At 41.2% G+C, this 16,389-nt stretch overlaps 1 protein-coding gene across 4 annotated transcripts in view; it reads right to left on the bottom strand.

Moving 5' to 3' along the window:
* The window catches only part of sntg1 (syntrophin, gamma 1), a 435,268-nt gene extending 419,892 nt beyond the window's left edge, over window positions 1-15,376 (bottom strand). For all 4 annotated transcript variants that reach the window (XM_073042629.1, XM_073042607.1, XM_073042638.1 and 1 more), the window contains exon 1: window positions 14,875-15,376. The gene's annotated coding sequence lies outside the window, so the exon portion shown is untranslated. The remainder of the gene's footprint in view (window positions 1-14,874) is intronic.
* Between the last annotated feature and the right edge of the window lie 1,013 nt (window positions 15,377-16,389).

Here is a 16,389-nt window from a genome sequence, read left to right on the forward strand (position 1 = left end):
CAGCTCCACACTATACGTTTTTTATATAAACATGACAATACTTCTGGCTGCCATTGAGGCAAATTAAGGAAATCCATTAGAACTGGAAAACATACTGGGATCATGTTACTCAATTAACATTTATCCCCTTCAGCTTGCATAAGATACTCACAAAGTTGTCACCTCACATTCAGTGCTTAAGCAAGTACGACCACCTTTGAGCTGCTTGTTGTCTCCGTGTAATTCATGGGGTTTCGTTTTTAGTGTGGCATGCACCACTAAAGCCAGCTTGCCTGTAATCACTGCTGAACATTATCCACTGGTTTCAGAACTAACAGCAGACCACAGATAGGGCACAGCTAGAAACAGAGTTAACAAAGTGGGGAGACAGCAAAAGGTCCCTTATCACAAGTCAAAGAGTTTAGGGAGAGAGCAGAAAAATGGATTGAGACTAATACTAGATCAGCCATCACCCTACTGAGAAATGCAACAGGTTTGAACTGTCAATTGGCCTTCTCATGCTTCTAGTTCTCATACCCACACAGGATGTCCACTATTCTAAGTTCAAACAAGAGGGAGGAAATGTCATGCAGAGTCATTGGTAGGAGGGAACCAACCCTCTCTTCCAATGCCAAGCACACTCTTGCAGTGCCATATTAAACAGTAACTTCAAGCTCAATGAAAATGTCCAATAGCTGTATCAGCATTCTACTGTTCCACTTTGTCAGACCAACTCAACTAATGACTTAACTTTAAAGACTGCTAGCTAACATTCATTTGCCTAATGATATCCTTAAGCCCTCCACAGATTCACAATATTTTCTTTTACTGGCATGCCTGGCATATCATGCGGACAGGTTTTAAACTCATCACTAGCGCACACAGTTAAAGGAATTGGCCATTATAATGAGCTGTAGTGATTTCAGTACAAGAATTAATGGACAATATTATAAAGGGAGAAGGTTAGAATTAGTGTAATTATCTGTGTAACTGAATAAGTTGAGTACTTCACACCAAGTATTTTCAAGTTACTGAGCTTGAATAAACAGAAATTTCCACTGTAAAAGATTCAAAACTAAATCCTATTCTTTCTTAATTGTACCAGCATATTGAGGGTTCAACAACATGACCCCTGCATGGCAGTATATCATGATTTTTATAGACTTGCAACAATCAGTGAAATGTTAAGTTGACATGACATTATTTGAATAAATGACATATAAAACAAACGTCAAAGCTAGAAGATATTAAGCCTTATTAGCACTAAATAACCATTAAACAGAGGCATGCTGATACCTACCAGACTGCACAGACTTTTTTTTATTTGGTCTCTAATGGATCACCAGATGCGATTCTTATGTAATTGGTAGTCAGCAGCTCACTTGCATTTATCTTTTTAGAAAGAGCTGTATTAACCCTGCCCTGTTTCTTTCCCTGCAGTATGTGATTTGCTATCCACAAAGGTCAATTAAGGGTTAATTGATGAGCTGAGTCCTTTAATTCAAGATTCTTGTAAATTCATAACAGTTGACCTTGGGGAATCAAAAGATCACCATTATATTAAGAAAACAGAAAATGACTGACTTTCTTTTTTTATTTTTCTGACATGTTGAAAATACGGCACTTGGGAAGTAACAGCTGCAATGTGACAGCTGATGTGTGACAGACACATGCCAGATTCAAGGCTCCAACTGCTAGCAGATGCTTTATGCTTTTGCATACTACAAGTTAAAGGTTACATGGTAACCTGCCTAAATGTGCACAATACATGAATAGAGCCATTACTCATGTTCACTGAAGAACTCATTTTGTTTTGTTACCTGATATTCTGAGATTTTTATTGGTATCTTGGGAATCAAGCTGCATCAGTGTTGATTATTTCTTGTAAACTGTAATTGCATGTTGGACCTTTATTACTCGAGCTGTTATTTAACATCTTTAATCGTCTGCTTATCATTTTCTTTCTAAAGCTGAGAACTCAGTGAGGTAGTAGCATGCAAAAGCTTAAGGTGTGATGTTTGGCACTGTCTGGGAAGGCTGTTGAGCTTAATTAATTGTAAACTTCCTGTGCACTGAGCTAGGGATGGGAAAGTGAGCTGTTGGTTCGGGGAGTTAGAGGTGTAGCTCTTGAATTGAATTGACTTTATTTCTTACAACCTTCACATACATGAGTAAAAATGTTTACATTACTCCTCCATCTAAAGGTGCAATGCGCAATCATAGTAACTTATCATTTATAATAAATAGAACAGTCGATGTAATATAGAGTACACTCGAGTCAGCATGAGTTCATCAGTCTGATGGCCTGGTGGAACACACAGTCCCGGAGCCGGTTGGTCCTGGCTTTTATGCTGCGGTACCAGTTCCCAGATGGCAGCAGCTGGAATAAATTGTGGTTGGGGTGGCTTGAATCCTACGGGCCCTTTTTACACACCAGTCCTTGTAAATGTCCTGAGTCATGGGAAGTTCACAGCTACAGATGTGCTGGGCTGTCCGAACCACTCTCTGCAGAGTCCTGCGATTAAGGGAGGTACAGTTCCCATACCAGGCAGAGTGGTAGCCAGTCAGGATGCTCTCAATTGTGCCCCTGTAGAAAGATCTTAGGATTTGGGGGCCTATACCAAACTTACTCAACTGTCTGATGTGAAAGAGGCACTGTTGTGCCTTTTCACCACACAGCTGGTGTGTATAGACCATGTGACATCCTCAGTGATGTGGATGCCGAGCAACTGTTTACCCGCTCAACCCCAGATCCATTGATGTCAATAGGGGTTAGCCTGTCTCCATTCCTCCTGTAATCCACAACCAGCTCCTTTGTTTTTGCGACATTGAGGGAGAGGCTGTTTACTTGGCACCACTGTGTTGGGGAGGTGACTTCTTCCCTATAGGCCACGTCATTATTGCTTGAGATTAGGCCAATCAATGTAATGTCGTCGGCAAATTTAATTAGCAGATTGGAGCTGTGGGTGGTGACACAGTCATGGGTGTACAGGGAGTAAAGGATGGGACTCAGTATGCAGCTCCTGCATTGAGAGTCAGAGGGCTGGAGGTGAGGGAGCCCACTCTTACAACCTGCTGGTGATCTGACAGGAAGTCCAAGATCAAGCTGCACAAGGCAAGGTGAAGGCTGAGGTCTCTGAGCTTCCTATCAAGCCTGGATGGAATTATGGTATTGAATGTTGAACTGTAGTCCAAGAACAGCATTCTCACATAAGCATCCCTCTTCTCCAGATGTGTAAGGACAGTATGTAGAACAGTGGCTATTGCCTCATCTGTCGATCAGTTGTGTCGGTAGACGAATTTAGGGAGACCAGTTTGGGTGGTAACAAGCTGCAGATGTAATCCTTGACCAGCCTCTCAAAGCATTTGCTTATCATTGAGGTGAGTGCAACAGGATGCCAGTCATTCAGGCATTTTGCCTTGGTCTTTTTTGGTAGAGAGACAATGGTGGATTATTTGAAGCAGGAGGGCACTCTACACTGGGAGATTAAAAATGTCTGGAAACACATCTGCCAGTTGTGCTGTGCACATCCCAAGTACTTGCCCTGGGATGCTGTCTGGTCCCACAGCGTCATGACTGTCTTGACAGTTGAACAGATATGGAAAGGATCTCAGTACAAAGGAAACTGAGAGTCCAGAATGAGATTGATGCAGTTATAAAGGCGGCAAGATAGTGACTATACTTCATTAGGAATTTGAAGATGTCAACAAATACACTCAAACTTCTATAGATGTGCCATGGAGAGCATTCTGACAGGCAGCATCACTGTCTGATATGGGGATGTGGGGCTACTGCACAGGACTGAAAGAAGCTGCAGAGGGCTGTAAACCTAGTTGGCTCCATCTTGGGCACTAGCCTACAAAGTACCCAGAACATCTTCAAGGAGCGGTGTCTCAGAAAGGCAGCATCCATTAGTAGGGACCTCCAGCACCCAGGGCATGCCCTTTTCTCACTGTTACCATCAGGTAGGAGGTACAGAAGCCTGAAGGCACACACTCAGCGATTCAGGAACAGCTTCTTCCCCTCTGCTATCCGATTCCTAAATGGACATTGAACCCTTGAACACTATCCCACTTTTTAAATATATATTCTTTCCGGTTTTTGCACGGTTTTTAATCTATTTAATATACATGTACTGTAATTGATTTACTCATTTATTTATTATTTTATTTTTTTCTTCTATATCATGTACTGCTAAGATAACAAAAGTCACAATACATGCTGATGATAATTAACCAGATTGTGATTCTGATTTGGAGCAGGGGCAGGCAGAGGCATAGGAAAGTTGGCACAGAAACAGGAGGGGAAAAAACCAGGAACATAATTCTTGGACATTGGTCGTAGTTGACAAAATCTAAAGAAACAGAATGCAGTGATTCCAAGTTGGGGATGAATGGGAATTTAACCGACGTTGAGAAGGTTAGGGAAAGGGTATCCTGGATTATGAGTAACAAAAAATGTTAGGGAAATGGAAGTGGATTTAGAACATAAGGATAACATGTGGCTTTCAGGATTTACTTCATTCTTTGCCAACGTTTTCTGTGCAGAATGCCGTCTTTGATTTACAGATTTATTTATACCACACAACTCCGACTACAAATTGCTGGATGAACAGCAGATTGTGGGGAGAGGGGGAATGGTGATGTTTCAAGTTGAAACACAGTATGTGGACTAAGGGTGATATGGCATGATAGCCATAGTAAAGAGGAAAGGGTTGGTGGTGAAACAAGTCCAGTGTATGATCCTGGCAGCTTGGGATGGCCATTTAAGACAAGTGTAGGTGCTCTGCAAAGTTAATAGCCTGGCTGCATTTGACCTAGCCATTGAATCCATGTTTATTACCTCCTAACTGCCTCCTCCTTCATTCTCCCTTCTCCCCAACATCTGTTTTTTGTCTCCTTACATCTATCATGTATCTGTCTCTGTCTTTCAACTCCACCCCTGCCCCTCCCCTATCTGGTTCAATCGGCCCCTCAGCTTTTACTGTTCCTCAGTCCAATCACTGATGAATTCTTTCCACTCCCCCCAGATATTTCTCTACCCAAGTTCCTCTAACATATGATTTGTTGCTCCAGTTTCCAGACTCGTGTCATCATACAATCCAGCTAGGCTGTACCAGCATAACCCAGTACTATAAAACCCAGCATTTCCCAATCTGCTTCAGATATCAATACAAAGACCAGAAATTCAACTTCTGTGAGAATTTAGATAAAAAGTCTGTCTTCAGAACAATTTTAGTGTTGAAGAAGAAATTGGAAAGGCAGAAAGAATGGGGAAAAAATGAGCAGATGTTTTGGGTATTCACAAGGAGCTATGGTAATATCCGGTGATATACTGCAAGTCTACGGACTGTCTAGGGATATGGTCGAATAATTTCATTGAAAATCAAATAATCCACATGCTGGAATTTGAAATAAAAGCAGAAAGAGGTGGAAACACTGAGCATCTATGGGAAGTCAAAAGAAAGGTATAAAATAAGCAAACATGCCCTATTGCCAGAGATGGTGCATTAGATAATTTGGAGACTGAAGATCGGGACATGAATAAAGGGAACACAGAACAAAATAATAGAGATGACAATGGTAGATTAAGGAATTCAGTAACAAGTGCAATCAGATAGAAGCAAAAATTACCAATATTCAAATGTAAAAGTAACCTTATAGCCTAGGATGTCAACTTTAATCTTTAATTGCATCTTAAAAGTTTGTCGCACAGCACATCAATGCGTAAACTGGTCATAAACCCATTATAACAAAATGTACTGATGGTCAAAACACTGGGCATTAGGACTTATTTAAATTACAGGTTTAATTACTTGAATTTTAATTCCTCTTCATCTCTGGCCAGAGTCAAAATCTTATCTCTGAATCAATGGTCTAGAACTTAGAATTTTAGTTCAGGAACATAACCATTATTCTACCATATCCCTCTATGCTGTTGCAGGAACACAGCACTATTAAATGTACATGACCTAAAAAATGACCAACAGCAGATGCACCTCAGAACAAAAAGACCCAATTTTCCACACAACATTCTTGAGCATTTGACAAGCCATTTACAATTGATATTGGTTTATTATTCTGGCATGTACAGTATTGAGGTTCAGTGAAAAACTTTTGTTTTACCTGCCATCCAAATGGATCATTTCATCACATCAGCACATTGAGGCAAGACAAAGGCGAATAATAAGGAGATGTAGAATAAAGTATTACAGTTACAAAGTCCTATCATATATCATTAGTCTGATAACAGAACAATAGAAATAGCCCTTAAGAATATGTAATGGTGATTTCTGACTGAAAATATTATAATTGCTGCAATCACATTATAACCCAGAAATTAGGACAAAGTGGCCTTTCCAAATTTCTCTGCCCATTACTGTTCCTTTGGCTCAGGGTGAATTTTTGGCACGTATCCTTCAGTTAAGCGTATGGAATATTTTCCAATTAAATATTCTGTACTGTAATAAGTTTATTGTTACATATATCAGCTGTTAACCCTGATCTTGGTCAACTAACAGGTTAGGTAAATGAATCAAACAAATCCTAATTAATTCAATCTAGCAACTTTACTGCATCTATTTTATTATATGAAATACACCTAAGTTATGTTGGCCCTGAGTCATCAGTTCCTGAATTTTATTGTTTTTTTTTTTGGCTAGTACTCACCCAAACTACTTCTCTCACTTACACCACCAAAAAAAGCATCTCCTTTTTGCCAAATAATTCACCTTCGTTTTCCCCTACCCTACGCACGTGGTCCTTCCTTGCAATACTTTGGTCTCCCCAGAGTTTATGTTCATCAGTGTCCTAAGTTCTTGCTGCCTGGCCTTTGAAATTCTTCATTCTTACCCTTTTTCCTCATCAGTTCTGCATTGCTAGTCTTCGATTCTGTTGTTTCTAGTTGATCAGGTTCTCCTGGGTCCACCTTTCTTTGGCTCTGGCCCAACATACAGGGGGCATTATCCCATTGTCCTTTGCCAGATAAGGATACGCATCCAATGCCATTCCTTTGCCTTTTGCTGAATGCGGCTATTTCACACTAACTATAGCCAGTTCAATTTGGATACATGGCTCAGGGTATTTCAGTTCACAGTCACAGTATTCTTCTTATAAATCAGTGTTGATTCTTCTGCTGTATCAAAGGTGATCCCACAAAGAACTTCACAAGTGGGAATTATTTGTGACTAGCAGATTATTAGTTGGGCCTTTGTTAAGTCCACTTTTGATTGCTTCAATCCAAAAAGTCTTTACGCCAGAAAATGACAGCCTTCGCATATTCTACTACCTAGCAACAACTAAGACACTTCTCTACTCGACCCTTGTCCTTGACTTTTTCCAGCTATCTGTTCAAAGTTTTACTTTAAGCCAACACAGCAAATTAACAAAGCAGATTGAAGCACCATTTTATAGTCATGAAAGTGTGGTATGAAAGGGAAACCAATCTACAATATCAGAAAACAGAAATAAAGTACCAGGAGAATTCTACTAAGGAGCATTTGAATAACTTTTCAAATATAGGACAGCCAGAATTAATTTTCATTGGAAATTCCAATGTTTATTGCACACTATTTCAATTAAGGCTTAAAAAACTGTCAGCTCAGTAAGTGCTGAGAAAACGTGATATATTTGGTAATCATGTATCTACACCTGCTTGCTTATGAAGCCAGTAAAATATCTTCTCAGTGACTTCTGATCATAACAGAATTAATGTGGCATGCTTATTTATACCTTAAAAGTTGTCAGTTGCAAAATATACAAGGAATTGCACACAAAAATCATCCAGAGTATTTTATGATTCATCATTGTCACATACAGTGACATGCAAAAGTTTGGGCACCCCTGGTCAAAATTTATGTTACTGTGAATAGCTAAGCGAGTAAAAGATGACCTGATTTCCAAAAGACAAAGTTAAAGATGACACATTTCTTTAGTATTTTAAGCGAGATTACTTTTTTTATTTTGAAACTGTAAAAGATGGAAATAACAAAAAAGGAAAAGGGCCTGAAGCAAAAGTTTGGGCATCCTGCATGGTCAGTACTTAGTAACACCCCCTTTGGCAAGTATCACAGCTTGTAAACACTTTCTGTAGCCACTTTCTGTGGGAAATAATCTTTCAATTCTTGTTTGGGGGATTTTCGTCCAATCTTCCTTGCTAAAGTCTTCTAGTTCTGTGAGATTCTTGGGCCATTTTGCATGCACTGCTCTTTTGAGGTCTATCCACAGATATTCAATGATGTCTAGGTCGGGGGACTGTGAGGGCCACGGCAAAACCTTCAGCTTGCGCCTCTTGAGGTAGTCCATTGTGGATTTTGAGGTGTGTTCAGGTTCATTATCCGATTGTAGAAGCCATCCTCTCTTCATCTTCTTTCTCCCCCACAGACGGTGTGATGTTTGCTTCCAGAATTGGCTGATATTTCATTGAATTCATTCTTCCCTCTACCAGTGAAATGTTCCCCGTGCCAATGGCTGCAACACAAGCCCAAAGCATAATCGATGACTTATGCTTTGGAGAGGTATTCTTTTCATGAAATTCTACACCGTTTTTTCCTCCCAACATACCTTTGCTCATTGCGGCCAAAAAGTTCTATTTTAACTTCATCAGTCCACAGGACTTGTTTCCAAAATGCATCAGGCTTGTTTAGATGTTCCTTTGCAAACTTCTGACGCTGAATTTTGTGGTGAGGATGCAGGAAAGGTTTTCTTCTGATGACTCTTCCATGAAGGTCATATTTGTGCAGGTGTCGCTGCACAGTAGAACAGTGCACTGCCACTCCAGAGTCTGCGAAATCTTCCTGAAGGTCTTTTGCAGTCAGAGGTTTTGATTTGCCTTACTAGCAATCCTACAAGCAGTTATCTTGGAAAGTTTTCTTGGTCTTCCAGACCTCAACTTGACCTCCACTGTTCCTGTTAACTGCCATTTCTTAATTACACTACGAACTGAAGAAATGGCTACCTGAAAATGCTTTGCTATCTTCTTATAGCCTTCTCCTGTTTTGTGGGCATCATGTATTTAAATTTTCAGAGTGCTAGGCAGCTGCTTAGAGGAGCCCATGGCTGCTGATTGTTGGGACAAGGTTTGAGGAGTCAGGGTATTTATAAAGCTTTGAAATTTGCATCACCTGGCCTTTCCAAATGATGACTGTGAACAAGCTTTAGCCCTAACAACCTAATTAAGGTCTGAGACCTTGGTAAAAGTTATCTAAGATTTCAAATCTCTTGGGGTGCCCAAACTTTTGCCTGGTGCTCCTTTCCTTTTTTTCACTCTAACATTGTACAAAACAACAATAATACACTAAACTTGCTTAAAATGTTGAAAAGAACGTTTCAGCTTTAACTTTATGACTTCTGGAGATCAGTTCATCTTCTACTCACTTAACTATTCACAGTAACAGAAATTTTGACCGGGGTGTCCAAACGTTTGCATGCCACTGTATACTGAGAGACAGTGAAAAGCTTTTGTCTGTATGCTATCCAGAAAGATCATTCCACAATTTACCTTGTGGTAATAAAAATGAGGAATATCATTGTGCAGAATATGGTGCAACAATTATAGAGAAAGTGCAGTGCAGGTAAGCAAAATAAGTGCAAATGCCATGACAAGGTAGACTAAGAGATCAAAAGTTCATATTTAGCATACAAACAGTCTGTTCTGGAATCTGATAACAGCAGGACAAAAGCTGTCCTTGAGCCTAACGGTACACGTTCTCAAGTTTTTGTAGCCTCTGCCATCAGGGAGGGAAGCAGAAGAAGAGGAAGACCTGGGTGGGAGGGGTCCTTGGCTGTTTCGCCAAGGTGGGGTATGTAGACAGAGTCAATGGAAGAGAGGCTGGTTTGAATGATGTGGTCTGGGCTACCGAACAAACTTATGCAGACTTTGCACACACACACACACACACACACACACACACACACTATAAACTCAATTAAACAATAGGCAGAAGAGTCTGATACAGACATGTCAAACATCACTTAAATAATCAATATCCTTAAATGGTTTTTCTGAAAAAAGTAAACATTCCATCCGGCTGGCAGAAAATATTTGAGGTTAATTCAAATGCTCTGTTTAGGCAAGATTATTTCCTTGCATTACCTCTCATCTTAAAAGAGTTTTGTAGATGATTTGAGAAGAAAAAAAACTAAAGTCCTCTGTGAAAACCTTAGCTACGTTCTTCCAGTCGTACATGTGGAGGGTGTAAATTGCATGGGTGGGGGAACAGTCTCAATTTTGCTTCAAACATAAGCCATTTCCATCAGACCCATTCCAAGTGAAACTTGCTTCCTTGTGTTTTGAACATTCTACCATTCCTTGCTTTTGCTTCGCAGGTACTGAACAGACAATTAACTGCCCCTGTCTAACTGTTCCATAATGTGGTAAATAATAGTGTTTGGACAAGCTGTCCCACTGCCCAAAAAAAACTGCTTCTTTTTTCAAAACTTCCACCTATTTCCAGCTCCAACTTTCCAGCTACCATCCAATTCTTAGCATACTTACCCTTAAAAGTTCTTGATCAAGCAGTTTTGACCTAAATCCAATGAATATAAATTTTAGTCTGGAAGTACTTGGTTTTGTCACAGATACTTAAAGCAATTTTCTTTTTGACTGTCCTGGATACAGTTTCTAAGTGCCATTTTCTCTTTGCCCAAACTTAATGACTCAGCTCGCAGAACCAACAACTTGTCCTTTTGTCTTCAGACCATCCCAGCATTGGCTTTGCTTCCAGTCTACTGCAGCCATTCTGTAGCTTATCAAGGGGCCAACCCACTTCTCCTGTGCCTGGTTTGTATGTTACTTTTTGGAAATATTATTTGTAGGCTATTAATTAGTTTAATGGGTATACTGAGAACACCCCTTGTAACCTTTCCATTATCACCTCAACTCATTCGCCAACTGTGACTTAGTTAAATAGCACCCCTTGAGCTGAGGAATTTTATGTTCAAATCATCTTAAGTAACTTGTATGTAAATCTTGGCTAACATTATCAGAAGATTGCAATGGTGTGCAGGTGTTGTCTCTAAGTTGAGACACTAAAGCTTTGTACTCTCTTCTGGGCAAAAAGGTCCAAGTGCACTAATCTGAAAAATCAAACATTAAGTGACTACACTCATTTAAAGAGTTTGGATCATGCACTGGGTTCTGTGTACAGCGATTCCTGGACATAAATTAGAGACTTTGTTTCCTACATTGCCACAATGACTGCAGTCTGGAACATTTTGAAAAGGATCTGAAAGGTGTTATATAAATAATGTACTTCTCCTTCCACAGCCATTTCTGCATTGCCAGATTTTTTTGTCTCACATGAATTTGCAAATGAGGAACAACTTTTTCAACTTCATATTTGGTCAGATTATGTCTGGGTCCTATAAAAGCCACCAAAATATCACCATTACCCACCCAATGATGAATGTCATTCAAGCCCTGGGTGAGCTTATCATCAAAACTCACTGTTGCTGTCTACACAACGTTGTTTGCTTTACCCCACTGCTCAAACTCTTATCCATAATATCTTCATCTCTCAATCGAATTCCCTCCCACTTCCATACTACCTATCCACATCTTGATCTTTCCAAAACACTTGGGTTCTGTCCTTGGTATCTGTGGAATTCTCTGCCCAGTGAAGCAGTGGAGGATACCTCAGTAAATATATTTAAGACAAGGTTGGATAGACTTTTGCATAGTAGGGTAATTAAGGGTTATGGGGAAAGGGCAGGTAGGTGGAGATTGGTCCATGGCCAGATCATCCATGATCTTACTGAATGGTGGAGCAGACTCGATGGCCGACTCCTGCTCCTATTTCTTATGTTAGTAACATTATAAAGTATTTGCATCCTCAACAAGATGCATTAACTTGTTCTCCCACATTACAGCAAGATCAAAATCATCATGTGTGGCCTTGCACAATCTCACTCCATTTCTGACTGATAAAATTAATAAATGTAGTAGTGATGAAATGGGGAAAAAGAGATAATTTTGTTCTTCCCCTCACACATCTTTATTTGTACACTCTACCTTTAAAAGACTATTTTCACCTTCCTTGTCAAACTATAGGGTGTTCTTGAATGATTGGGAAATCTGCCGTCATCACTTGTTTAAATGTTCTGAATATCAATTTCCAGCATAAGAACTAATACTCAACAAGGACAGAAAAGACGATTGTGTGAAATTATCTCTCCATGCAACTCATTAATACGTGCTGCCTTGCTATTCACTTGTGAATAATAACCACGTTGGGCTGCAGTATCAGAATATTTTGCCAAGTGAATTAATGATTTGTAAATTATTTCCTGCAGACACTTACAAATAAAATCATGCTTTAGGTTAATTTGTGACTAAACTACTAATGACCACAACAGAGAAAAAAAGTCACACGTTTCATGTGTGCTAATACCGAAGCAAAGATTTTGATTAGCTGCATCAACATGTTCTATAATTACTAAATTTTAATGGATGGGAAATACATGCACCCACACTTGCTCATAATTATCATATAGAATTTTGAAACCAAACTGAAGCTCCAAATAAGGTGCAAATTGAGTCCCACTGTCAAGTCAGATTTAAGACACAAGAGAAACATCAAAGGTTAGAACAGAAATTCCTTCGGTTCAGAGAGCCTATGATTAGATTAAGTGGATAGGCAATGAACTTGGGAAAGTAGGAGTCCTCAAATTGGAGTACAAGAAGCATATCAGAGTATTTCCTTAATGTAAAGTTACATTTAGTAATGAAAGCATTAAACGCAATACTGACGTGTGTGCTTTGAAGACAGAGAAAGGAAGGAGCATTCAGGTGCTCAGAGCCTCCAGCAGAGTGCACAGCTTTGAATTTTGAACACGCACCTTGGAGTGCTTCAGTTCAGCTTCGTCTGAATCAAAACACGCCAGATGATGGGTATATGCAGCCCACTGTCATACCTATCAAGTATGTGTGCGCGCGATTAACACACCCTTCAAAAGTAATCAAATGCCAGTCCCTGTGCGTGCGTCCGACACAATGATGTCGGAGTTTGAAGACTTTAATTGGGAAGGCACTGGGATGCTACCGTTCGTACTTTGCGTTCAGAATGAAGAGAGATGCCTGGCACTGCTTAAAACGATATATTCAGAAAGTCTCGTTCAGAAGTCTTGTTTTTCTAATGAGGAATCAAGAACGAGTTCGAGTGTGAGAGTGAAAGTAGGAAGGATATTCCAAAAAGGAGTAGCAGAAACGTGCATTTCCTTCTCCTAATCGTTGCGGGCACTGAGTTCATTGCGATTTAAGATCTCTTATCGGGATGCGACATCTCACAAGAGATACGGTGGGTAAATCGAGTTGACGAACAGACCAACAACCAATCACCTAAATAAATTATCCTCAGCGTTCCTGTCACCGCTCTGTAACAGGGCTCTCTGTACAATTATAACCACGTGCCCTACTTAGCCTAAATTTAATCGAGAATTGTAACCAATCACGAGTTACAACCCAGATGACATTTGATGAAAGTAGTTCCTTGTTGCTTTCCAGATGTTAGCTGTGAATCTGGCACGCAGCAAAGAAACAAAACGTGACGAACCTTCAGTGCAGGAAAAGAGAGCCTCATTATGGGCGAAACCTCTTGAAACGGTGAAGCTCTATATCAGCTACCCATTGGCCCCATCTCACCTTAGGATCATTGACGGGAAAGAAAGACTTCCGGCTTGCTGTTTCCTCCTTGCAACCTTTGCGATAGAAAAGAGCTAACTTTTCAAAATTAATGAGGAGATGGAGGGAAAACTGAAAACAATGTCAGTGTTCCCATCTTCCTTTATTGACAGTTGTGTTCTTCAGGTCCGGGAGGTAAAGCGGAATGCGGTGATCTCTCACAATGTTACTCTTCCCATTACTGACAGATGTCAGTAGGTCAGCAATACATTAAGCGCGTTAAGAAACGAGTCTGATGTCGACTTCAATCGGAAGTAAACTCCTTTCTCTGACATCATTTTGCCTTTCACTATTCTTGACACCTTTGCCTATTCACGCCGAGAGCCTCCTGAATTATTCAGCGTCCCTCGTCAGGTCATTAACGTGCCTGCCACAAATCTGTGCGAGTCAGATTCTCAGTCAGGCGCCCTGATTAGTGGAAATCTACTAAACCTGCTCTGAACGACAATTTCTCACTAAAACTGGAGGTGAACAAATTGAAAATATACAGAACCTCCATCGGTGAATGCCATGCCAACCCAAAAGCGCCGGAACCGGCCACGCTCACACAGCGATGCCGCCGAGACTCACCAATGCTGTAATAGGATTTAAACTGGTGCGTCTCGAAAGCTCAAACAAAATGACTCCCAATCTTAAAAGACACAAACTTAAGACAAACATCACCGACTTTATATGCCCCCTCCCCTTTGAGGAAGTGATTGTCAGCCGTTAACCCACTTCGAACAAGATCACGAGCATCTGAACATCAGGAAACTGGTCCTTGTTACTGGCGTTTTACTTCAGAAGAGACTGGAATCTCAGAGTGGGGTGCATGTCATTAAAATTTTACTGCAACCCTTTTCTTCTCTTCCTACTAAAAAGTTTGAAATTCACGAGTGCTGCGTTACCTTCCAAGATTCCCTTTAAACCTATAGTATGGTATTTAGAAAATAAAGTACTCTGACTTGCTAGCAATCAGCCACTATCACAGTCACAAATATGAGGGAGTTTTAAGCCAAAGCGTAATGAAGGCTGCCCCGGTTTAACCGGCGAATGCCGATCGCGCAGAGTAAAGGCATTTCCACCACAAACGGAAAAGCTGCAGCCCAGCGAATCAATGACGAACCATGAAAACATTTTTGTAAGGGACCGAATTCCAGGCAATTATAATTCTTCCCTTTCAGACAGACGTAAACGGCGCAACCCACTGAAACGATTCCAACACAAAAATATCTCACCTGGTGCGTGGGTAACAAGTGTTCCTCTTTCTGTGCGCGCCGGCCACTCTTCCTCGGAGTCCCGGGGAGTCCTCCAACCCGTACCTAGATCTGATTGTGGTCTAGTGGTTTCTACACCTGGCTCCCCTCACGCTGCCGAGGTCCATCCCCGCTCACCGACAACTTACTGCACTGCAACTCGGGCGGGCAGCCTCCCCCCAGCTGTGGTTACAGCATGGCAACAGAGGGTCCTCTGTCCAGCCGTGGGTTCCAAGAAACCCAGGACAATGTTCGTGGAGTGAAAAGCTCTGTTACATTTCTTCAACGCAGTCCCTAGTGCAAGGCGGGCGAGGAGGCAGACCCCGGACTAGCGAAGCTGCGCCAGATGGCCAAACGCAGCCGAGGTGGGGGGTCCTATAACTTTTCTTTCTCCATAGCCTGATGACCGCCTGAAAGGTGCGACTGGCGCTGCATTTACCGGATCTTTTCCGCGCGTGTGTGTGTGTGTGAATGTTGCCTGTGATTTCCCCACCCCCTTTTGTGACTGCACGAAGCAGTGAATCAGCAAGACTTCAGTGAATGAGATGGCTGAGGCTGCGGAGAACGAGAGTCTAAGTGATGTGACACCGCCACTCAGCGCTGGGATTCAGAACTCAACAGCACAGAGCCGAGACCAAGCTACATGTCGCATCTCAGTACAATACCCTCGCGCGATATAGCGATAGTATCTTATGGCACTGTAACCCCATTTTATCGCAAAGCAGTCAAATTAACTAGGAAAAGAAACGGTTAATCTAGATTGATTGTTAAGTGGCATTCGAAAATGTCATACTTTCGGGGAAATATAAGGCAAAAATAGTAGTAATTGGAATAACAGACAACTGCTTTGAACTGCAACTTAACTGGCATTACTCCATCTGTAGGTAACTAATGAATGCCCCAGCACTGCAAATGCCAGATAGGTTGTTACTTGAAGCTGTTCCACTAGGAGTCGCCCACATTAACCTGAAAATCCGACCGATCAGCGCAAATCATGTAGCGCCATTTGAACGTCTTGCTGATGATCAGTTCCGGCTTAAATTGCGCCCATCGGGAAATTGGACCGGGCACTTCGTGAGCTTTTCAGTGAATCGTGCACGGTTATATATTTTTTTCATGTCAGGCGTGTTTCGAATGCCTTTTAGTCCAGCGTCTGGTTTAACCTTGTTGGCATAAATTGGAGCTTAACGGTGTAACTAACGAGCGACATGAAATACAAGCACCTGCCGCTTACTTTATTGAATTCCCAACATTTAAACTGCGCTGCATTTTGGGGTCAATTCTAGACAGCTCCGACCACCTGCAGTATTTAAAGAACCTGATTTAGTAGAAGTACGGTCGAGGTGTTATCACAGGAGCTGGATAAAGGACTGAGCCTGTTGCTAGGAGTTTCCCCTCAGACGGGAAAGCGGTTAGAGATGGCTGGAAGCGACAGAGAAGACGGAGGTGGTATTGGGTGATCGCAGTTGTATGGCAGAAGGCACATGGCAGGTTTCT

This window comes from Hemitrygon akajei, chromosome 1 (genome assembly GCF_048418815.1).
Source record: "Hemitrygon akajei chromosome 1, sHemAka1.3, whole genome shotgun sequence".
Lineage (NCBI taxonomy): Eukaryota > Metazoa > Chordata > Chondrichthyes > Myliobatiformes > Dasyatidae > Hemitrygon > Hemitrygon akajei.